The sequence below is a fragment of the Salvelinus alpinus genome, chromosome 7 (genome assembly GCF_045679555.1).
Source record: "Salvelinus alpinus chromosome 7, SLU_Salpinus.1, whole genome shotgun sequence".
In the NCBI taxonomy this organism is placed as follows: domain Eukaryota; kingdom Metazoa; phylum Chordata; class Actinopteri; order Salmoniformes; family Salmonidae; genus Salvelinus; species Salvelinus alpinus.
In genome coordinates this window covers 31967093-31990798 of record NC_092092.1, presented here as the reverse complement: position 1 = coordinate 31990798, position 23706 = coordinate 31967093, and the positions used below count along the sequence as shown (strand labels likewise).

Sequence of the window (23706 nt, the reverse complement as noted above, 5' to 3'; positions counted from 1 at the left end):
CACACACACACACACACACACACGGTATTTGTAACTGTATTTCACACAGAGTATATGCGTGTGGTGTTAAAGCAGGTTTGTATTAGTGGATAGGTTGAAACACATTCTTGATGACGTGATTGCGTGTGCATGTGTGTGTTTGTATCTTGGCATTTATACATTATGTGTGTGTGTGTGTCTCTGTGTGTGTGTGTGTGTGTGTGTCTCTGTGTGTGTGTCTCTGTGTGTGTCTCTGTGTGTGTCTCTATGTGTGTGTGTGTGTGTGTCTCTATGTGTGTGTGTGTGTGTGTGTGTGTGTGTGTGTGTGTGTGTGTGTGTGTGTGTGTGTGTGTGTGTGTGTGTGTGTGTGTGTGTGTGTGTGTGTCTCTGTGTGTGTATCTGTGTGTGTGTGTGTCTCTGTGTGTGTCTCTGTGTGTGTGTGTGTCTCTGTGTGTGTGTGTGTGTGTGCGTGTGTGTGTGTGTCTCTGTGTGTGTGTGTGTGTCTCTCTGTGTGTGTGTGTGTGTGTGTCTCTCTCTGTGTGTGTGTGTGTGTCTCTCTCTGTGTGTGTGTGTGTGTGTGTGTGTGTGTGTGTGTGTGTGTGTGTGTGTGTGTGTGTGTGTGTGTGTGTGTGTGTGTGTGTGTGTGTCTCTGTGTGTGTGTTTCTGTGTGTGTGTGTGTGTGTGTGTGTGTGTGTGTGTGTGTGTGTGTGTGTGTGTGTGTGTGTGTCTGGGGCTTAAACATGGTGCTGTCAGCTTCCCTCGCCTCTACATCTATCTATAATAGATCACAGAGAGTGTTTTATCCTGTAGAAATCCCCTTTAAACACACACTCTGGATCTCCCTAGACCCGTTAGACGCTAAGCACACCACACCAGATCCACCGGAGTGTGCTTTCACCCCTTAAGCCAGTGTTTCACCCCTTAAGCCTACTCCAGTCCTCCAGTACCCCCAACAGTACACATTTATGTTGGAGCCCCTGACAAACGCACCTGGTTCGACTCATTGAGGGCTTGATGATTAGTTGACAAGTTGAATTAGGTGTGCTTGTCTGGGGCTACAACAAAAAGTGTACTGTTGGGGGTACTCGAGGACTGGAGTTAGGAAACACTGGCTCAAGTAACAAAATCTCAATATTGAACGTTTGTCCAAGGGGGATAAACATCAAATTTAAGTTAAGTTTAGGCATTCATTCCGAATGGTTAAATGTAAGGGTTAAGGTTTGGGATAGGCTTAAAAAAAACAACTAGTGCCTAGCACTGGGGTTGAACACATCTGCCACATACGCCCATCCGCCATCTCTGTCCACAAGCCCTCAACCTGATGGTAATAGTGCTCACCGTTGCCCCTAGTGGCTTGTTTTTAAGGCATCTCCCAATGTCCTGGGGATCTAGACAAACGTTGAATATCTCCTTGGATCTTGAGTGACCTGTCTGCCCTTAAGAGTCCACCTTATAGTTACAGTTCACTCAAAAATCTAAGTTTGTTAGGCATTGTCATATTTCAACTAAAGAGTCCACACTCAACAGCATTTGTTATTGAAGTAGAAATGTTCTCAGAAGAGCAGTGGCCTTTAGCAGCAGTGGAATAGTTTGTTTGAGCTTGTTTGAGTTTATTTATTCTTGCTCACAGATGAAACTGAAGAAATGCAGAATTTACATGACTAATAATTGCAAAACACTCATTTAAAATACATAATACGTGACATAAATAGAATACAGAACAATTGAAAACATTCCAGGACATTTTTCATGATGGAAATGGAAATATTAAAATGTGATTAGAATTTTTGATATTTTTGGGAGAACCATTTAAGCTCTAGAGTTATTATACAGTCGTGGCCAAACGTTTTGAGAATGACACAAATATAAATTTTCACAAGGTCTGCTGCCTCAGTTTGTATGATACAGGTGTGAGTGTTGACGAGGACAAGGCTGGAGATCACTCTGTCATGCTGATTGAGTTTGAATAACAGACTGGAAGCTTCAAAAGGAGGGTGGTGCTTGGAATCATTGTTCTTCCTCTGTCAATCATGGTTACCTGCAAGGAAATACGTGCCGTCATCATTGTTTGCACAAAAAGGGCTTCACATGTAACGATATTGCTGCCTGTAAGATTGCACCTAAATCAACCATTTATCGGATCATTAAGAACTTCAAGGAGAGCGGTTCAATTGTTGTGAAGAAGGCTTCAGGGCGCCCAAGAAAGTCTAGCAAGCGCCAGGACCGTCCCCTAAAGTTGATTCAGCTGCGGGATTGGGGCACCACCAGTACAGAGCTTGCTCAGGAATGGCAGCAGGCAGGTGTGAGTGCATCTGCACGCACAGTGAGGCAAAGACTTTTGGAGGATGGCCTGGTGTCAAGAAGGGCAGCAAAGAAGCAACTTCTCTCCAGGAAAAACATCAGGGACAGACTGATATTCTGCAAAAGGTACAGGGATTGGACTGCTGAGGACTGGGGTAAAGTCATTTTCTCTGATGAATCCTCTTTCCGATTGGTTGGGGCATCCGTAAAATAGCTTGTCCGGAGAAGACAAGGTGAGCGCTACCATCAGTCCTGTGTCATGCCAACAGTAAAGCATCCTGAGACCATTCATGTGTGGGGTTGCTTCTCAGCCAAGGGAGTGGGCTCACTCACAATTTTGCCTAAGAACACAGCCATGAATATAGAATGGTACCAACACATCCTCCGAGAGAAACTTGTCCCAACCATCCAGGAACAGTTTGGTGACGAACAATGCCTTTTCCAACATGATGGAGCACCTTGCCATAAGGCAAAGTGATAACTAAGTGGCTCGGGAAACAAAACATCAATATTTTGGGTCCATGGCCAGGAAACTCCCCAGACCTTAATCCCATTGAGAATTTGTGGTCAATCCTCAAGAGATGAACAAAAACCCACAAATTTTGACAAACTTCAAGAATTGATTATGCAAGAATGGGCTGCCATCAGTCAGGATGTGGCCCAGAAGTTAATTGACAGCATGCCAGGGCGGATTGCAGAGGTCTTGAAAAAGAAGGGTCAACACTGCAAATATTGACTCTTGCATCAACTTCATGTAATTGTCAATAAAAGCCGTTGACACTTATGAAATGCTTGTAACAAATTAATATTTGTGTCATTCTCAAAATGTTTGGCCACGACTGTACAGTCTGATAGCAGTGGGTATAGAGTGGCGTTTCGCAGCCGGTTCGTACGGGCAGTTATACAGGACAGTTTGTGGCTGTTTCTCAGGAGCCTGGTGGTGCAGTTACCTCTTTTTGGACGGAGAGCAGGTCATTCAGTGGTCAAGAGTGTGCATGTCCTTCACCAGATGCACTGCATGCAGCCTGCTCTGGTTGGACTCCACCTCTGGAGATGATCCTCAAGGCCCTCCTCTGCACCCTGTCTAGTTGGGCCTGCTGCTTTTTACTGCATCCAACTAACAGCACTCCACCGTACTCCAGACAAGGTCTAAACAGTGTAGTATAGACTGTGACCAGATCTTCAGTGGGTAGGCCATTTCTGGCAAGAACAGTCAGGCATTTTGAGGCCTTCCTCACTGAGTGCTCCACATGTGTGTCACCACTGAGGTTAGAGTCTAGATGAAAACCAAGATACTTAGTTGTTGTTACCACTGGTACTTCCTGTCCTCCTAGGATTAGTGGTGCAGGTTGTGGATGGTCTCTAGAAAGACATATCCCAATTTGTAGACTTTTTCCCATTCAGGAGCATGTTGTTGGATGTGGCCCACTCTTCCAGCTGCTTTGCCTCTAAGCCCATGGAAGTGTCCTCTTTGATGCTGGTTAATGGTATGGCTCGGGACAGTCCTGCATCGTCTGCATACCTAGTGTCCAGTGTGTTACTGAAGACAACTTTTCAGGTGGACAGATATGAAACAGATATGGTGAGACGACGCCCCCTTGTGGCACACCAGAGGTGACCTCTGACCAAGGGCTAAAGTGCCATTTGCCATCACCCTCTGCCTTCTTCCTGTGGTGTAGCTGTGGAGCCAGGCTAGTAACCATCACCCACTGTCTTCTATCTGTGGTGTAGCTGTGGAGCCAGGCTAGTAACCATCACCCTCTGCCTTCTACCTGTGGTGGAGCTGTAGAGCCAGGCTAGTAACCATCACCCTCTGTCTTCTTCCTGTGGTGTAGCTGTGGAGCCAGGCTAGTAACCATCACCCTCTGTCTTCTACCTGTGGTGTAGCTGTGGAGCCAGGCTAGTAACCATCACCCTCTGTCTTCTTCCTGTGGTGTAGCTGTGGAGCCAGGCTAGTAACCATCACCCTCTGCCTTCTTCCTGTGGTGGAGCTGTGGAGCCAGGCTAGTAACCATCACCCTCTGCCTTCTTCCTGTGGTGTAGCTGTAGAGCCAGGCTCGTAACCATCACCCTCTGCCTTCTACCTGTGGTGTAGCTGTGGAGCCAGGCTAGTAACCATCACCCTCTGTCTTCTACCTGTGGTGTAGCTGTGGAGCCAGGCTAGTAACCATCACCCTCTGCCTTCTACCTGTGGTGTAGCTGTGGAGCCAGGCTAGTAACCATCACCCTCTGTCTTCTACCTGTGGTGTAGCTGTGGAGCCAGGCTAGTAACCATCACCCATCTGCCTTCTACCTGTGGTGTAGCTGTGGAGCCAGGCTAGTAACCACCACCCTCTGTCTTCTTCCTGTGGTGTAGCTGCTGAGCCAGGCTAGTAACCATCACCCTCTGCCTTCTTCCTGTGGTGTAGCTGTGGAGCCAGGCTAGTAACCATCACCCTCTGCCTTCTACCTGTGGTGTAGCTGTGGAGCCAGGCTAGTAACCATCACCCTCTGCCTTCTACCTGTGGTGTAGCTGTGGAGCCAGGCTAGTAACCATCACCCTCTGCCTACTTCCTGTGGTGTAGCTGTAGAGCCAGGCTAGTAACCATCACCCTCTGCCTTCTTCCTGTGGTGGAGCTGTGGAGCCAGGCTAGTAACCATCACCCTCTGTCTTCTACCTGTGGTGGAGCTGTAGAGCCAGGCTCGTAACCATCACCCATCTGCCTTCTACCTGTGGTGTAGCTGTGGAGCCAGGCTAGTAACCACCACCCTCTGTCTTCTTCCTGTGGTGTAGCTGCTGAGCCAGGCTAGTAACCATCACCCTCTGCCTTCTTCCTGTGGTGTAGCTGTGGAGCCAGGCTAGTAACCATCACCCTCTGCCTTCTACCTGTGGTGTAGCTGTGGAGCCAGGCTAGTAACCACCACCCTCTGCCTTCTTCCTGTGGTGTAGCTGTGGAGCCAGGCTAGTAACCATCAGCCTCTGTCTTCTACCTGTGGTGTAGCTGTGGAGCCAGGCTAGTAACCATCACCCTCTGTCTTCTACCTGTGGTGTAGCTGTGGAGCCAGGCTAGTAACCATCAGCCTCTGTCTTCTACCTGTGGTGTAGCTGTGGAGCCAGGCTAGTAACCATCACCCTCTGTCTTCTACCTGTGGTGTAGCTGTGGAGCCAGGCTAGTAACCATCACCCTCTGTCTTCTTCCTGTGGTGTAGCTGTAGAGCCAGGCTAGTAACCACCACCCTCTGTCTTCCTCCTGTGGTGGAGCCAGGCTAGTAACCATCACCCTCTGTCTTCTACCTGTGGTGTAGCTGTGGAGCCAGGCTAGTAACCATCACCCTCTGCCTTCTACCTGTGGTGTAGCTGTGGAGCCAGGCTAGTAACCATCACCCTCTGCCTTCTACCTCTGGTGTAGCTGTGGAGCCAGGCTAGTAACCATCACCCTCTGTCTTCTACCTGTGGTGTAGCTGTGGAGCCAGGCTAGTAACCATCACCCTCTGCCTTCTTCCTGTGGTGTAGCTGTGGAGCCAGGCTAGTAACCATCACCCTCTGCCTTCTTCCTGTGGTGTAGCTGTGGAGCCAGGCTAGTAACCATCACCCTCTGCCTTCTTCCTGTGGTGTAGCTGCTGAGCCAGGCTAGTAACCATCACCCTTTGCCTTCTTCCTGTGGTGTAGCTGCTGAGCCAGGCTAGTAACCATCACCCTCTGCTTTCTACCTGTGGTGTAGCTGTGGAGCCAGGCTAGTAACCATCACCCTCTGCCTTCTACCTGTGGTGTAGCTGCTGAGCCAGGCTAGTAACCATCACCCTTTGCCTTCTTCCTGTGGTGTAGCTGCTGAGCCAGGCTAGTAACCATCACCCTCTGTCTTCTTCCTGTGGTATAGCTGTGGAGCCAGGCTAATAACCATCACCCTCTGTCTTCTACCTGTGGTGTAGCTGCTGAGCCAGGCTAGTAACCATCATCCTCTGTCTTCTACCTGTGGTGTAGCTGTGGAGCCAGGCTAGTAACCACCACCCTCTGTCTTCTTCCTGTGGTGTAGCTGCTGAGCCAGGCTAGTAACCATCACCCTCTACCTTCTTCCTGTGGTGTAGCTGTGGAGCCAGGCTAGTAACCATCACCCTCTGCCTTCTACCTGTGGTGTAGCTGTGGAGCCAGGCTAGTAACCACCACCCTCTGCCTTCTTCCTGTGGTGTAGCTGTGGAGCCAGGCTAGTAACCATCAGCCTCTGTCTTCTACCTGTGGTGTAGCTGTGGAGCCAGGCTAGTAACCATCACCCTCTGTCTTCTACCTGTGGTGTAGCTGTGGAGCCAGGCTAGTAACCATCAGCCTCTGTCTTCTACATGTGGTCTAGCTGTGGAGCCAGGCTAGTAACCATCACCCTCTGTCTTCTACCTGTGGTGTAGCTGTGGAGCCAGGCTAGTAACCATCACCCTCTGTCTTCTTCCTGTGGTGTAGCTGTAGAGCCAGGCTAGTAACCACCACCCTCTGTCTTCCTCCTGTGGTGGAGCCAGGCTAGTAACCATCACCCTCTGTCTTCTACCGGTGGTGTAGCTGTGGAGCCAGGCTAGTAACCATCACCCTCTGCCTTCTACCTGTGGTGTAGCTGTGGAGCCAGGCTAGTAACCACCACCCTCTGTATTCTACCTGTGGTGGAGCTGTAGAGCCAGGCTAGTAACCATCACCCTCTGTCTTCTACCTGTGGTGTAGCTGTGGAGCTAGGCTAGTAACCATCACCCTCTGTCTTCTTCCTGTGGTGTAGCTGTGGAGCCAGGCTAGTAGCCATCACCCTCTGTCTTCTACCTGTGGTGTAGCTGTGGAGCCAGGCTAGTAACCATCACCCTCTGTCTTCTTCCTGTGGTGTAGCTGTGGAGCCAGGCTAGTAACCATCACCCTCTGTCTTCTACCTGTGGTGTAGCTGTGGAGCCAGGCTAGTAACCATCAGCCTCTGTCTTCTTCCTGTGGTGTAGCTGTGGAGCCAGGCTAGTAACCATCACCCTCTGCCTTCTACCTGTGGTGTAGCTGTGGAGCCAGGCTAGTAACCATCACCCTCTGCCTTCTACCTGTGGTGTAGCTGTGGAGCCAGGCTAGTAACCATCACCCTCTGTCTTCTACCTGTGGTGTAGCTGTAGAGCCAGGCTAGTAACCATCACCCTCTGTCTTCTACCTGTGGTGTAGCTGTAGAGCCAGGCTAGTAACCATCACCCTCTGACTTCTTCCTGTGGTGTAGCTGCTGAGCCAGGCTAGTAACCATCACCCTCTGTCTTCTTCCTGTGGTATAGCTGTGGAGCCAGGCTAGTAACCATCACCCTCTGTCTTCTACCTGTGGTGTAGCTGCTGAGCCAGGCTAGTAACCATCACCCTCTGTCTTCTACCTGTGGTGTAGCTGTGGAGCCAGGCTAGTAACCACCACCCTCTGTCTTCTTCCTGTGGTGTAGCTGCTGAGCCAGGCTAGTAACCATCACCCTCTGCCTTCTTCCTGTGGTGTAGCTGTGGAGCCAGGCTAGTAACCATCACCCTCTGCCTTCTACCTGTGGTGTAGCTGTGGAGCCAGGCTAGTAACCACCACCCTCTGCCTTCTTCCTGTGGTGTAGCTGTGGAGCCAGGCTAGTAACCATCAGCCTCTGTCTTCTACCTGTGGTGTAGCTGTGGAGCCAGGCTAGTAACCATCACCCTCTGTCTTCTACCTGTGGTGTAGCTGTGGAGCCAGGCTAGTAACCATCAGCCTCTGTCTTCTACCTGTGGTGTAGCTGTGGAGCCAGGCTAGTAACCATCACCCTCTGTCTTCTACCTGTGGTGTAGCTGTGGAGCCAGGCTAGTAACCATCACCTTCTGTCTTCTTCCTGAGGTGTAGCTGTAGAGCCAGGCTAGTAACCACCACCCTCTGTCTTCCTCATGTGGTGGAGCCAGGCTAGTAACCATCACCCTCTGTCTTCTACCTGTGGTGTAGCTGTGGAGCCAGGCTAGTAACCATCACCCTCTGCCTTCTACCCGTGGTGTAGCTGTGGAGCCAGGCTAGTAACCACCACCCTCTGTCTTTTACCTGTGGTGTAGCTGCTGAGCCAGGCTAGTAACCATCACCCTCTGTCTTCTTCCTGTGGTGTAGCTGTGGAGACAGGCTAGTAACCATCACCCTCTGTCTTCTACCTGTGGTGTAGCTGCTGAGCCAGGCTAGTAACCATCACCCTCTGTCTTCTACCTGTGGTGTAGCTGCTGAGCCAGGCTAGTAACCATCACCCTCTGTCTTCTACCTGTGGTGGAGCTGTAGAGCCAGGCTCGTAACCATCACCCTCTGTCTTCTACCTGTGGTGTAGCTGCTGAGCCAGGCTAGTAACCATCACCCTCTGTCTTCTTCCTGTGGTGTAGCTGTGGAGCCAGGCTAGTAACCATCACCCTCTGTCTTCTACCTGTGGTGTAGCTGTGGAGCCAGGCTAGTAACCATCACCCTCTGTCTTCTTCCTGTGGTGTAGCTGTGGAGCCAGGCTAGTAACCATCAGCCTCTGTCTTCTACCTGTGGTGTAGCTGTGGAGCCAGGCTAGTAACCATCAGCCTCTGTCTTCTTCCTGTGGTGTAGCTGTGGAGCCAGGCTAGTAACCATCACCCTCTGCCTTCTACCTGTGGTGTAGCTGTGGAGCCAGGCTAGTAACCATCACCCTCTGCCTTCTACCTGTGGTGTAGCTGTGGAGCCAGGCTAGTAACCATCACCCTCTGTCTTCTACCTGTGGTGTAGCTGTGGAGCCAGGCTAGTAACCATCACCCTCTGTCTTCTACCTGTGGTGTAGCTGTAGAGCCAGGCTAGTAACCATCGCCCCCTGTCTTCTACCTGTGGTGTAGCTGTAGAGCCAGGCTAGTAACCATCGCCCTCTGTCTTCTACCTGTGGTGTAGCTGTGGAGCCAGGCTAGTAACCATCACCCTCTGTCTTCTACCTGTGGTGTAGCTGTAGAGCCAGGCTAGTAACCATCACCCTCTGTCTTCTACCTGTGGTGTAGCTGTGGAGCCAGGCTAGTAACCATCACCCTCTGCCTTCTACCTGTGGTGTAGCTGTGGAGCCAGGCTAGTAACCACCACCCTCTGTATTCTACCTGTGGTGGAGCTGTAGAGCCAGGCTAGTAACCATCACCCTCTGTCTTCTACCTGTGGTGTAGCTGTGGAGCTAGGCTAGTAACCATCACCCTCTGTCTTCTTCCTGTGGTGTAGCTGTGGAGCCAGGCTAGTAGCCATCACCCTCTGTCTTCTACCTGTGGTGTAGCTGTGGAGCCAGGCTAGTAACCATCACCCTCTGTCTTCTTCCTGTGGTGTAGCTGTGGAGCCAGGCTAGTAACCATCACCCTCTGTCTTCTACCTGTGGTGTAGCTGTGGAGCCAGGCTAGTAACCATCAGCCTCTGTCTTCTTCCTGTGGTGTAGCTGTGGAGCCAGGCTAGTAACCATCACCCTCTGCCTTCTACCTGTGGTGTAGCTGTGGAGCCAGGCTAGTAACCATCACCCTCTGCCTTCTACCTGTGGTGTAGCTGTGGAGCCAGGCTAGTAACCATCACCCTCTGTCTTCTACCTGTGGTGTAGCTGTGGAGCCAGGCTAGTAACCATCACCCTCTGTCTTCTACCTGTGGTGTAGCTGTAGAGCCAGGCTAGTAACCATCACCCTCTGACTTCTTCCTGTGGTGTAGCTGCTGAGCCAGGCTAGTAACCATCACCCTCTGTCTTCTTCCTGTGGTATAGCTGTGGAGCCAGGCTAGTAACCATCACCCTCTGTCTTCTACCTGTGGTGTAGCTGCTGAGCCAGGCTAGTAACCATCACCCTCTGTCTTCTACCTGTGGTGTAGCTGTGGAGCCAGGCTAGTAACCACCACCCTCTGTCTTCTTCCTGTGGTGTAGCTGCTGAGCCAGGCTAGTAACCATCACCCTCTGCCTTCTTCCTGTGGTGTAGCTGTGGAGCCAGGCTAGTAACCATCACCCTCTGCCTTCTACCTGTGGTGTAGCTGTGGAGCCAGGCTAGTAACCACCACCCTCTGCCTTCTTCCTGTGGTGTAGCTGTGGAGCCAGGCTAGTAACCATCAGCCTCTGTCTTCTACCTGTGGTGTAGCTGTGGAGCCAGGCTAGTAACCATCACCCTCTGTCTTCTACCTGTGGTGTAGCTGTGGAGCCAGGCTAGTAACCATCAGCCTCTGTCTTCTACCTGTGGTGTAGCTGTGGAGCCAGGCTAGTAACCATCACCCTCTGTCTTCTACCTGTGGTGTAGCTGTGGAGCCAGGCTAGTAACCATCACCTTCTGTCTTCTTCCTGAGGTGTAGCTGTAGAGCCAGGCTAGTAACCACCACCCTCTGTCTTCCTCATGTGGTGGAGCCAGGCTAGTAACCATCACCCTCTGTCTTCTACCTGTGGTGTAGCTGTGGAGCCAGGCTAGTAACCATCACCCTCTGCCTTCTACCTGTGGTGTAGCTGTGGAGCCAGGCTAGTAACCACCACCCTCTGTCTTCTACCTGTGGTGTAGCTGCTGAGCCAGGCTAGTAACCATCACCCTCTGTCTTCTTCCTGTGGTGTAGCTGTGGAGCCAGGCTAGTAACCATCACCCTCTGTCTTCTACCTGTGGTGTAGCTGCTGAGCCAGGCTAGTAACCATCACCCTCTGTCTTCTACCTGTGGTGTAGCTGCTGAGCCAGGCTAGTAACCATCACCCTCTGTCTTCTACCTGTGGTGGAGCTGTAGAGCCAGGCTCGTAACCATCACCCTCTGTCTTCTACCTGTGGTGTAGCTGCTGAGCCAGGCTAGTAACCATCACCCTCTGTCTTCTTCCTGTGGTGTAGCTGTGGAGCCAGGCTAGTAACCATCACCCTCTGTCTTCTACCTGTGGTGTAGCTGTGGAGCCAGGCTAGTAACCATCACCCTCTGTCTTCTTCCTGTGGTGTAGCTGTGGAGCCAGGCTAGTAACCATCAGCCTCTGTCTTCTACCTGTGGTGTAGCTGTGGAGCCAGGCTAGTAACCATCAGCCTCTGTCTTCTTCCTGTGGTGTAGCTGTGGAGCCAGGCTAGTAACCATCACCCTCTGCCTTCTACCTGTGGTGTAGCTGTGGAGCCAGGCTAGTAACCATCACCCTCTGCCTTCTACCTGTGGTGTAGCTGTGGAGCCAGGCTAGTAACCATCACCCTCTGTCTTCTACCTGTGGTGTAGCTGTGGAGCCAGGCTAGTAACCATCACCCTCTGTCTTCTACCTGTGGTGTAGCTGTGGAGCCAGGCTAGTAACCATCACCCCCTGTCTTCTACCTGTGGTGTAGCTGTAGAGCCAGGCTAGTAACCATCGCCCTCTGTCTTCTACCTGTGGTGTAGCTGTGGAGCCAGGCTAGTAACCATCACCCTCTGTCTTCTACCTGTGGTGTAGCTGTAGAGCCAGGCTAGTAACCATCACCCTCTGTCTTCTACCTGTGGTGTAGCTGTGGAGCCAGGCTAGTAACCATCACCCTCTGTCTTCTACCTGTGGTGTAACTGTAGAGCCAGACTAGTAACCATCACCCATCTGCCTTCTACCTGTGGTGTAGCTGTAGAGCCAGGCTAGTAACCATCACCCTCTGCCTTCTTCCTGTGGTGTAGCTGTGGAGCCAGGCTAGTAACAATCACCCTCTGTCTTCTACCTGTGGTGTAGCTGTGGAGCAAGGCTAGTAACCATCACCCTCTGTCTTCTACTTGTGGTGTAGCTGTGGAGCCAGGCTAGTAACCATCACCCTCTGCCTTCTACCTGTGGTGTAGCTGTGGAGCCAGGCTAGTAACCATCACCCTCTGCCTTTTACCTGTGGTGTAGCTGTGGAGCCAGGCTAGTAACCATCACCCTCTGTCTTCTACCTGTGGTGTAGCTGTAGAGCCAGGCTAGTAACCATCACCCTCTGCTTTCTACCTGTGGTGGAGCTGTAGAGCCAGGCTAGTAACCATCACCCTCTGCCTTCTACCTGTGGTGTAGCTGTGGAGCCAGGCTAGTAACCATCACCCTCTGCTTTCTACCTGTGGTGGAGCTGTAGAGCCAGGCTAGTAACCATCACCCTCTGCCTTCTACCTGTGGTGTAACTGTGGAGCAAGGCTAGTAACCATCACCCTCTGTCTTCTACCTGTGGTGTAGCTGTGGAGCCAGGCTAGTAACCATCACCCTCTGCCTTCTACCTGTGGTGTAGCTGTGGAGCAAGGCTAGTAACCTTGGACACAGTTCAATGTCAGACAGATGTTGCAGGAGCTTTGCGTGATCTACTCGATCAAAGGCTTTGGACATATCAGCAAGTAACACCCTCACCATTGTTAGTTTTTTGGAGTCTGTAACTGTCAGCCAGGAGTGTGTAGCCTTCACAAGGGTGGTAGTAGTGCTGGACTTTGGGAGGTAGGCATACTGATTCGTGCACTCAGATAGAACTGTTGGCATGAGTTTTTTGTTGATGAAGCTCTCCTGGTTTTTTCCAAGGCATGAAGTTAGAGAGATGGGCCTCCAGTCACTCGTTGTACATGGGTTTGACACTTTAGGTATGGGGACACACATTGGCAATCTTCCAGGCAGCAGGAACAGTCCCCTGCCAGTAGGAGGTGAAACCACATAGACTTAAATTCCTCTTTCTCTAGGTCACTTCTTCACTTTGCCTGCATACTGTGGTTCACATACATAGCCACGGCCCCTCCTCTCATCCCCTCTCTGGACTTGTCATTTATGAAAAGCTGATAATTCCTCTGGGATATTTTCATGGGCCCATGTTTCAGTAACACATCCAATGTCTGCATTTACTGATTGAAGAAGCAGTTCAAATTCATCCACTTTGTTTATCAGTGACCTTGATTTACAAACAAGCACATTCGGAGTCTCTGGGACGTTTCTGGACGTATTTGTGACATCACATAATTCACTTAGAACTCTGCATTCACGTGAGAGATTGTTTTTTCTCAATATTTTCGGTCTGTTACCTTCGATTGTCAGTATTTTCCTCCGCCTGCCCTTACCAGCTGTAGTCCCTCTCACCTGGCTTCGTGCGCTGCATTATCCCGAAGCACTGAAGTTTGTCTCCGATATGCGGTTCCAGTGGAGGTGCATGTTTTTTGTAAATCTGTAGAAAATGTGATGAGTATTCCACAACTTTTGTACAATCCATCATTGTCAAAGCCATGCTTAATCCGTTAAAAGAGCAGGGAAAAGTATGCAGAAAAAACCCAACACCAACAAACATTTCAAACATTGTTACTCTCGAGCGGCTGCCTGGAAGCGCCAAGGATGTTGCTTACAAGAAGACAGTGACAGTTGTGTTGGGGGGAGTGTACATTTGTAGCTGTATCGCACCAACTTCCTCAAAGTGTTAAAGAGCATTGGGGTCCGAGCCCTCTGTCTTGGGGGAATAGAGAGACTAGCAACCCAACCCACTTGGAAAAGAGAGAGAGATGGAGAAAGTAAGGAGTGGGATATCTGGTAGTTTCTAAGAATACTTAACAGGGTTGCTAGGGGAAGTGGTGGAAAACATGGAGGCGGGGGGTTGGATGGAGACATGTTGGCTGGGTAGGGTTGGGGAAATGGGATGAGAGGTTGGGGACGGAGGCCCACTTCTTTTTAGTTTTCTTGTTTGAATACTGTACCAATATTTTTGAATATTGTTCCTGTAACCCCCCCAATTATTTTTTTGTAAAAAAAAATCAACAAAATGTGGTCACAATAAAATAGAATACTTACAGAGAGAACTTTGAGGTATGGTTCTGAGCAAGACTTCACCGACTGGAATGTCTGGTTCTCCCTTTCTCTATCCCCCCTCACTCATACAGTGTCTAACTACAGAAGACCACCACAAAGTCTCCGCTCCTTAATGGCTGAGAAAGACCTTCATGGGATGATATTGGATATAATAGTCAAAATGGTTGTAGGATTGGATGAGTGTAGATCAATGTTTTGCCACACCAAACTTTTCACACAGGCACACATAAGGACAAACTCACACGCTCTTGCACACACTCAAATCAATGTTTTGTCTCTCTCCCTCTTTCCCAGCCTCGTCTAGAGATTAGGAATCCATGTCAGAAGAACCCAGACAAAGAATGGGAACGAGGGAGAGAAAGAAAAAAACGGAATAACGAGTGAGCAGAGAAGAGGAGAGGGATGGGTGGATGGGGAGAGGAGAGGAGGGAGCCGAAAACTATAAAACTCTCTCCTAAAACTTCCAGCAGTGTGTGTGTGTGTGTGTGTGTGTGTGTGTGTGTGTGTGTGTGTGTGTGTGTGTGTGTGTGTGTGTGTGTGTGTGTGTGTGTGTGTGTGTGTGTGTGTGTGTGTGTGTGTGTGTGTGTGTGTGTGTGTGTGTGTGTGTGTGTGTGTGTGTAATTGGCGTTTGATAGTGTTTGCTGAGCGACCGGGTCAGAGAACGATAGTAACCCTGTGAATCTGGATGCCTGCTCCACGCGCACACACACACGAACACACACGCGCACACCATGTGGGTCGGCTGGGGGATAAAAGGACTGAGGGAGTATGTCCCTGCCAGAATTCCCCAGGAGTCCGAGGAGTACTTCACAGGGAAGCTGGAACATTGGAACACTCAATCAGAATGGGAGGGGGGATTCTCTTCTACCCTACCCCCCCCCCACACACACACACACTTCATCATGCTCTATCTATTTGCAAAGGCCAATCAATATTTCTGCTGCCAGTAATTAGATTTAATGGTCTTATTAATGTTTGATTATTATGATGACTAACAGGATGGGTGCGTCTGATTCAGATGGCCTAGCTATCAATTTACCATTATGCTCGGTCCCCCGCTGCTGCTGCAGCTGTGTGTGTCTGTCTTTGTGTGTGTCTGTCTTTGTGTGTGTGTGTGTGTGTGTGTGTGTGTGTGTGTGTGTGTGTGTGTGTGTGTGTGTGTGTGTGTGTGTGTGTGTGTGTGTGTGTGTGTGTGTGTGTGTGTGTGTGTGTGTGTGTGTGTGTGTGGTGTGCAATAAACACAATATATAGTTCATAATGATGGTCAACACTGGGTGTCTGCATATGTGGTTTTTAACAAACACACAAAAACGGGTCAGGCAAAGAGTGATGCAATCCACTCTTGGACAACTTAATACACACTGACATACACACCCACACCCACACCCACAGACATGTACGCCTGTTGCCTTTTCACTCCCTGTGGTAGATTCTACAGTACTTACTATAGAATTCTGTGGTAAACTGTAGTATAAGGGAAAGGGGGATACCTAGTCAGTTGTACAACTGAATGCATTCAACTGAACTGTGTCTTCCACATTTAACCCAACCCCTCTGAATCAGAGTGGTGCGGGGGGCTGCCATAATTGACATCCATGTCTTTGGCGCCCGGGGAACAGTGCGTTGGTTAAATGCTTTGCTCAGGGACAGAACGACAGATTTTTACCTTGTCAGCTCAGGGATTCAATCCAGCAACCTTTCGGTTACTGGCCCTAATGCTCTAACCACTAGGCTACCTGCCGCTACTATACCACACACTGTAGTATCCCTCGGTCATGTGTAGTACTTACTATAGAATGTTGTAGTATACATTAGAATAGTAAATACTACAGTAATGTCCGCAAAAACACTACAGTCCGCAAAAACGTTTTTAACTATAGTAAATACTACAGTATTTCATTGCAGAAGTGAATGACGGCGCCGGAAGGGATGGCTGACGTTTTAATGGCTCTTAACCAACCGTGCTATTTTGTTCGTTTTTTCACATTGTTTGTAACTTATTTTGTACATAATGTTGCTGCTACCGTCTCTTATGACCGAAAAGAGCTTCTGGACATCAGAACAGCGATTACTCACCTCGAATTGGACGAAGAATTGTTCTTTAATGAGTCGGACGGGAAGGATATACTCCAAACACCCGAACAGGCCCTCATCCCCGTCATTCTCTGGAGAAAGAAACAGAGATTTCGCGGAAAGAGATTGGGGTGCTTTGTGAAGACCAGGCGACGAGTGGCTAATCTGCCTTTGCCATCCGTACTGTTAGTGAACGTTCAATCGCTGGAAAATAAATTTGACGAACTGAAAGCACGTATATCCTAACAACGGGACATTAAAAACTGTTTCACCGAGTCGTGAATGAACAACGACATTAACAACAAACAGCTGGCGGGTTATTCACTCTATCGGGTTATACACTCTATCAGCCTCTGGTAAGAAACGGGGCGGGGGCCTATGTATATTTGTAAACAACAGCTGGTGCACGATATCTAAGGAAGTCTCAAGGTTTTGCTCGCCTGAGGTTTGAATATCTCATGATTAGCTGTAGACCACACTATCTACCTAGAAAGTTTTCATCTGTATTTTTCGTAGCTGTCTACATACAGACCGATGCTGGCACTAAAGTCGCACTCAATAAGCAAACAGGAAAACACTCATCCAGAGGTGGCGCTCCTAGTGGCCAAGAACTTTAATGCAGGGAAACTTACATCAGTTTTATCTATCAGCAAGTTAAATGTGCAACCAGAGGGAGAAAAATTCTAGACCACATTTACTCCACACACAGAGACATGTACAAAGCTCTCCCTCGCCCTGCATTTGTCAAATCTGACCATAATTCTATTCTCCTGATTCCTGCTAACAAGAAAACTTAAAGCAGGAAGCACCAGTGACTCGGTCTATAAAAAAGTGGTCAGATGAAGCAAATGCTAAACTACAGGACTGTTTTGCTAGCACAGACTGGAATATGTTCTCGGATTCTTCTGATGTCATTGAGGAGTACATCACATGAGTCACTGGCTTCATCAATAAGTGCATTGATGACGTCATCCCCACAGCGACCGTACGCACATACTCCAACCAGAAGCCATGGATTACAGGCAACATTCGCACTGAGCTAAAGGGTAGAGCTGCCGCTTTCAAGGAGTGCGACTCTAACCCAGAAGCTTATAAGAAATCCCGCTATGCCCTCCGATGAACCATCAAACAGGCAAGCGTCAATACAGGACTAAGATCGAATCGTTCTACACCGGCTACGACTCTCGTCGGATGTGCCAGGGCTTGCAAACTATTACAGACTACAAAGGGAAGCACAGCCTTAGAGCTGCCAAGTGACACGAGCCTACCAGATGAGCTAAATAACTTCCATGGTCGCTTCGAGACAAGTAACGCTGAAACGTGCATGAGAGCATCAGCTGTTCCGGACGACTGTGTGATCACGTTCTCCGCAGACGATGTGAGTAAAGACCTTTATACAGGTCAACATTCACAAGGCCGCAGGGCCAGACAAATTACCAGGACTTGTACTCCGAGCATGCGCTGACCAACTGGCAAGTGTCTTCACTGACATTTTCAACCTCTCCCTGTCTGAGTCTAATACCAACAAGTTTCATGCAGACCACCATAGTCTCTGTACACTAAGGTAACCTGCCTAAATGACTACTGACCCGTAGCACTCACGTCTGTAGCTATGAAATGCTTTGAAAGGCTGGTCATGGATCACATTAACACCATTATCCCAGAAACCCTAGACCAACTCCAATTTGCATACCCCCCCAACAGATCCACAGATGATGCAGTCTCTATTGCACCACACTGCCCTTTCCCACCTGGACAAAAGGAACACCTATGTGAGAATTCTATTCATTAACTACAGCTCAGCGTTCAACACCATAGTGCCCTCAAAGCTCATCACTAAGCTAAGGACCCTGGGACTAAACACCTCCCTCTGTAACTGGATCCTGGACTTCCTGACGGGCCGCCCCCAGGTGGTAAGGGTAGGTAACAACACATCCGCCACGTTGATCCTCAACACGGGGGCCCCTCAGGGCTGCGTGCTCAGTCCCCTCCTATACTCCCTGTTTACTCATGACTGCAGGGCCAGGCACGACTCCAACACCATCATTGTTTGCCGATGACACACAGCGATGAGAAAGCCTATACGGAGGAGGTCAGAGATCTGACCGTGTGTTGCAAGGACGACAACCTCTCCCTCAATGTGATCAAGACAAAGGAGATGATTGTGGACTACAGGAAAAGGAGGACAGAGCACGCTCCCATTCTCATCAACGGGGCTGTAGTGGAGCAGGTTGAAACTTCAAGTTCTTTGGCGTCCACATCACCAACAAACTAACATGGTCCAAGCACACCAAGACAGTCGTGAAGAGGGCATGACAAAACCTATTCCCCCTCAGCAGACTGAAAAGATTTGGCATGGGTCCTCAGATCCTCAAAAGATGTTACACCTGCACCATCGAGAGCATGCTGACTGGTTGCATCACTGCCTGGTATGGCAACTGCTTGGCCTCCGACCGCAAGGCACTACAGAGGGTAGTGTGTATGACCCAGTACATCACCAGGGCCAAGCTTCCTGCCATCCAGGACCTCTATATCAGGCGGTGTCAGAGGAAGGCCCTAAAAATTGTCAAAGCTTCCAGCCCCCCTACTTATAGACTGTTTTCTCTGCTACCGCAAGGGCAGGTTGTACCGGAGCGCCAAGTCTAGGTCCAAGAGACTTCTAAACAGCCTCTACCCCAAGCCAAGCCATAAGATTCCTGAACATCTAATCAAATGGCTACCCAGACTATTTGCATTGCCCCACCCCCACCCTCTTCTACGCTGCTGCTACTCTCTGTTATTATCTATGCATAGTCACTTTAATAACTCTACCTACATGTACATATTACCTCAATTACCTCAACACCGGTGCCCCCGGACATTGACTCTGTACCGGTACCACCTGTATATAGCCCCGCTATTGGTATTTACTGCTGCTCTTTAATTATTTGTTATTCCTATCTCTTACTTTTCTTTAGGTATTTTCTTAAAACTGTTAAGGTCTTGTAAGTAAGAATTTCACTGTAAGGTCTACTACACCTGTTGTATTAGGCGCATGTGACAAATAAAATTAGATTTGATTGGATATATCCAGCTCAATCCACTCCCCCAATAATGCAATTTGTGCCACCCGTAATTGAGAAACCTACATGCCAAGTATAGACCATATATTGTGTTCCCTATAGGTTATTGGAAAAAGCAGAAGCTCTGAACTTTCTGGTCAGACCATAGTTCTACTTAGCTACAGGTTATGGAAAATGTGTTTAGTATTTCTCCAGTGGGTTTCCTGAAAGAGAATGCCTTAGTCTTTTTGAAAGATAATTCAAAAAGAGACTATAGTTAATGCTACAATAAATACTACAGTATACTACAGTCTGTGAAAACACTACAGTAAATACTGCAGTATACTACAGTAAATTCCACAAAAACACTACAGTAAATACTACAGTATAGTACAGTCTGTGAAAACACTACTGGAAATACTACAGTATACTACAGTACATTCTGCAAAAACACTACAGTGAATACTATAGTATTTACACTATAGTATCACACGCACACACACGCACACACACACACACACATAACCTGTAACACCCAGCTTGACCTTCCAGACACTCCTTCCACTCCAAGGTCAGGACAGGAAGAGGGGGAGAGAGGGGAAAAGGGGTGGAGGGAGTGGATAGATAGATAGAGGATGTATCTGCTCTCTCTCCGCAGTTACTGTAAGAGTGTGACCTTTTATGGTGTGTGTGAGTGTGTGTGAGTGTGTGTGTCTGTGTGTAAATAGTTGCCCTGCTTCCAACTATGTGACACAGGCTGCTCTATTTAAACAGAGGGCAGTTTTCTACTTTACATGAGGGATACCCACCGTTGTTCTTTGCAGTTAACAAATGACTGAGGGGACTTTCAACCCCTCCTGCCCGTCCCTTGGCATCCATCCATCTCTCTTCCTTCCTTTGCTTATGGTGGGATTTTTCCCCCTGAACTTCCTCTCTCTAACTTACTCTCGTTCTCTCTCTCGCTCTCTCTTTACATCTTTACATTTCGTACAGTTTACATCTCTTCATTGTTAATAAGAAAACAGAGGTTTCAGGTCTGGCTCTGGGAGGGGAGGGAGGGTGGTGGTGTGTCAGCCATCTTGTCTGCCAGGTCTACATTCCTGTAGTCAAGCAGGATAAATATTATCTCAGCTCACAAAATGTAGAGTTACAGTCGACCTATTGTCTAAGAGTATCTGGCATTATACAGGTGTAGGATCTTAATTTGACAAGTTTCTCACAGCAGGAAAATAATGCTGCAGCAACAGGACATGTGAGTTATTGTGTGGATTATAATGAATGGACATTTTTGTAGCAAATCAAGTCTGACATTTTAAAGTGGAATTTCCAACCTTCACTCCGCTCACCCTTTCCTCCACTGACACTGACCAAAAAGGGACACCGTCTTCCAGCTGATGGCGAAACTCGAGTCGCACCGCATTATTCAGAGTCATGTACAAATTCATGTTGTTACTCCTATGAACAGAGAAAGTGAACTATTCCTCGATATTAAAAAAGACCAAAGTCACTAATAACAACAACAAAGTAGGCCTATCGATACACTTTCCCACTCATTCATTACTGCTTCAGTGCTTGTTATGGCACTCAGTTGAAATAGGAAGAACGCACATTTTATGGCTTATAAAAGTGTTGAATACAAAGTCTTGACAGTGGTGAGTAAGAACTTAATAAACCTGAACTCACTCATAAAAACAGCATCTCTTTTCTGTATTCGTTGACAGTCTCTCTCTAGTCGTGGTTTTAAACGTTTTGAAATCTCACAGTATCAACTTTGCTGTAGCTTTCTTTTATGTCTGCTACGTTACTGCAGACAGGCATCGGAGTCATCCGATTAACCAACGGTAGGCCTATAGTGCACTTGACGAATCGAGCGCAGAGCCATGCAATCTCCATAGACAAACATTGCCAGTAGAATGGCCTTACTGAAGATCTCAGCGACTTTCAACATGGCACCGTCATATGATGCCACCTTTCCAACAAGTCAGATCGTCAAATTTGTGCATGACTTTGTGCATGACACAAGTAACTTTTTCAACAATTGTTCACAGACATTATTTCACTTATAATTCACTGTAACACAATTCCAGTGGGTCAGAAGTTTACATACACTAAGTTGACTGTGCCTTTAAACAGCTTTGAAAATTACAGAAAATTATGTCATGGCTTTAGAAGCTTATTTCTGAGTCAATTGGAGGTGTACCTGTGGATGTATTTCAAGGCCTACCTTCAAACTCAGTGCCTCTTTGCTTGACGTCATGGGAAAATCAAAAGAAATCAGCTAAGACCTCAGTAAAAAAATGTAGACCTCCACAAGTCTTGTTCATCCTTGGGAGCAATTTCCAAACGCCTGAAGGTACCACGTTCATCTGTACAAACAATAGTACGCAAGTATAAACACCATCGGACCACGCAGCCGTCATACCGCTCAGGAAGGACAAAGATCGTACTTTATTGTCCTCTGGTCTGATGAAACAAAAATAGAACTGTTTGGCCATAATGACCATCGTTATGTTTGGAGGAAAAAGGGGGAGACTTGCAAGCTGAAGAACACCATCCCAACCGTGAAGCACGGGGGTGGCAGCATCATGTTGTGGGGGTGCTTTGCTGCAGGAGGGACTGGTGCACTTCACATAAATAGATGGCATCATGAGGGAGGAACATTTTGTGGATATATTGAAGCAACATCTCAAGACATCAGTCAGGAAGTTAAAGCTTGGTCACAAATGGGTTTTCCAAATGGACAATGACCCCAAGCATACTTCCAAAGTTGTGGCAAAATGGCTTAAGGGCAACAAAGTCAAGGTATTTCAAAAAAAAAAAAATAATAATATTTTTTAAATATATATATTTTTATTTTAAATATATATTTTTAAGGGGTGGATCAGCTTAATATTGCGGAAAGAATGTTGCTTCCATCAATGTAATTGTCTGCAAAGTCAAGGTATTGGAGTGGCCATCACAAAGCCCTGACCTCAATCCTATAGAAAATTTGTGGGCAGAACTGAATAAGCGTGTGCGAGCAAGGAGGCCTACAAAACTGACTCAGTTACACCAGCTCTGTCAGGAGGAATGGGCCAAAATTCACCCAACTTATTGTGGGAAGCGTGTGGAAGGCTACCCGAAACGTTTGACCCAAGTTAAACAATTTAAAGGCAATGCTACCAAATACTAATTGAGTGTATGTAAACTTCTGACCCACTGGGAATGTGATGAAAGAAATAAAAGCTGAAATAAATAGTTCTCGCTATTATTATTCTGACATTTCACATTCTTAAAATAAAGTGGTGATCCTAGCTGACCCAAGACAGGGAATTTTTACTTGGATTAAACTGAGTTTAAATGTATTTGGTTAAGTATGTAAACTTCTGACTTCAACTGTATATATTGTATTGTAAGTCATTGAACACTGGTCACTATAATAATGTTTACATACAAAACACGCCATTATATGTATATACAGTATTCTGGTCCCTGACATTGCTCGTTCTGAAATGTCTTAATTATGTGTGTATTGTATTTATTTGTATTTTTATTGCTAGGTATTACTGCACTGTTGGAGCTAGAAACACAAGCATTTCACTGCACCTGCGATAACAAATGCAAATCTATGTACACGGCCAATAAACGCTGATTTGATTTGTCTATTCACTGAGCATTCACCCTTCTAGGACAGCACAGCCATTTAGGAGACCTCTTATGAGATAGCAGCTGTGAAGGTTGAGTTCCTAAATAGAGATTGAGTGTTTGGGACATTAAGTGACCTAGAAATGGCTGACTGGGTAACAGCAACAAGCACAGATCAATATTGATGGCCCCAAGGCCTTGCTAAAAAGCTTAAGCAACTTCCACTAACAATGGATGCTTTTCAACCACCCTCCATCTCTCTCTACCCCCCACCTCTCTCTCTCTATCTCTCTCTCTCTCTCTCTCTCTCTCTCTCTCTCTCTCTCTCTCTCTCTCTCTCTCTCTCTCTCGGACACGCACACTTGCACACACGGACACGTACACGTGCACACACACACACGGACACTCACACATTCACACGCACACACACAAGTTGGCAATTTCCTCCTTAATGAGACGTGAGGGAGTGAGCTGAGGAGTAGAGGTTTGGTCTTGTAATCTGGTTAACTGTAATCTAATCTCATCTAATCTGATATAATGTAATCTAATGGTGCTGCTGTTTGTTCCTGACTGCTCGTGATGCAGTACCATACTATTTCTGACACTTGCCCTCATCCAACCAATGTGTGTGTGTGTGTGTGTGTGTCTGTTAGTGAGTATGTGTGTGGTGTGTGTGTGTGTGTTGGGTGGGAGGGAGGGAGAGGTGTTCTGATGGGGGCATCTAAGGTCGCATTCTATATCAGTAACAGCACGTGAGTTGAAGAATGCTTAATATATGGTCTGTAACAAGAGAAGAAAGAAACAAAAAGCACACACACACACACACACACACACACACACACACACACACACACACACACACACACACACACACACACACACACACACGCAAATACACACGCATAATACACACTCCAGCTCAATATATTACCTATCCCAGATGTCTCTCGTCCAATCCCCTCTCACCTCGTAAAAATGTTTCTCCATCTCCTGGCTTATCAACCACATCTATTACAAC

At 47.9% G+C, this 23706-nt stretch overlaps 1 protein-coding gene across 14 annotated transcripts in view; it reads left to right on the top strand.

Moving 5' to 3' along the window:
* Window positions 1-23706, top strand: part of cacna1g (calcium channel, voltage-dependent, T type, alpha 1G subunit) — a 294162-nt gene that overhangs the window by 170147 nt on the left and 100309 nt on the right. The window lies entirely within an intron of this gene.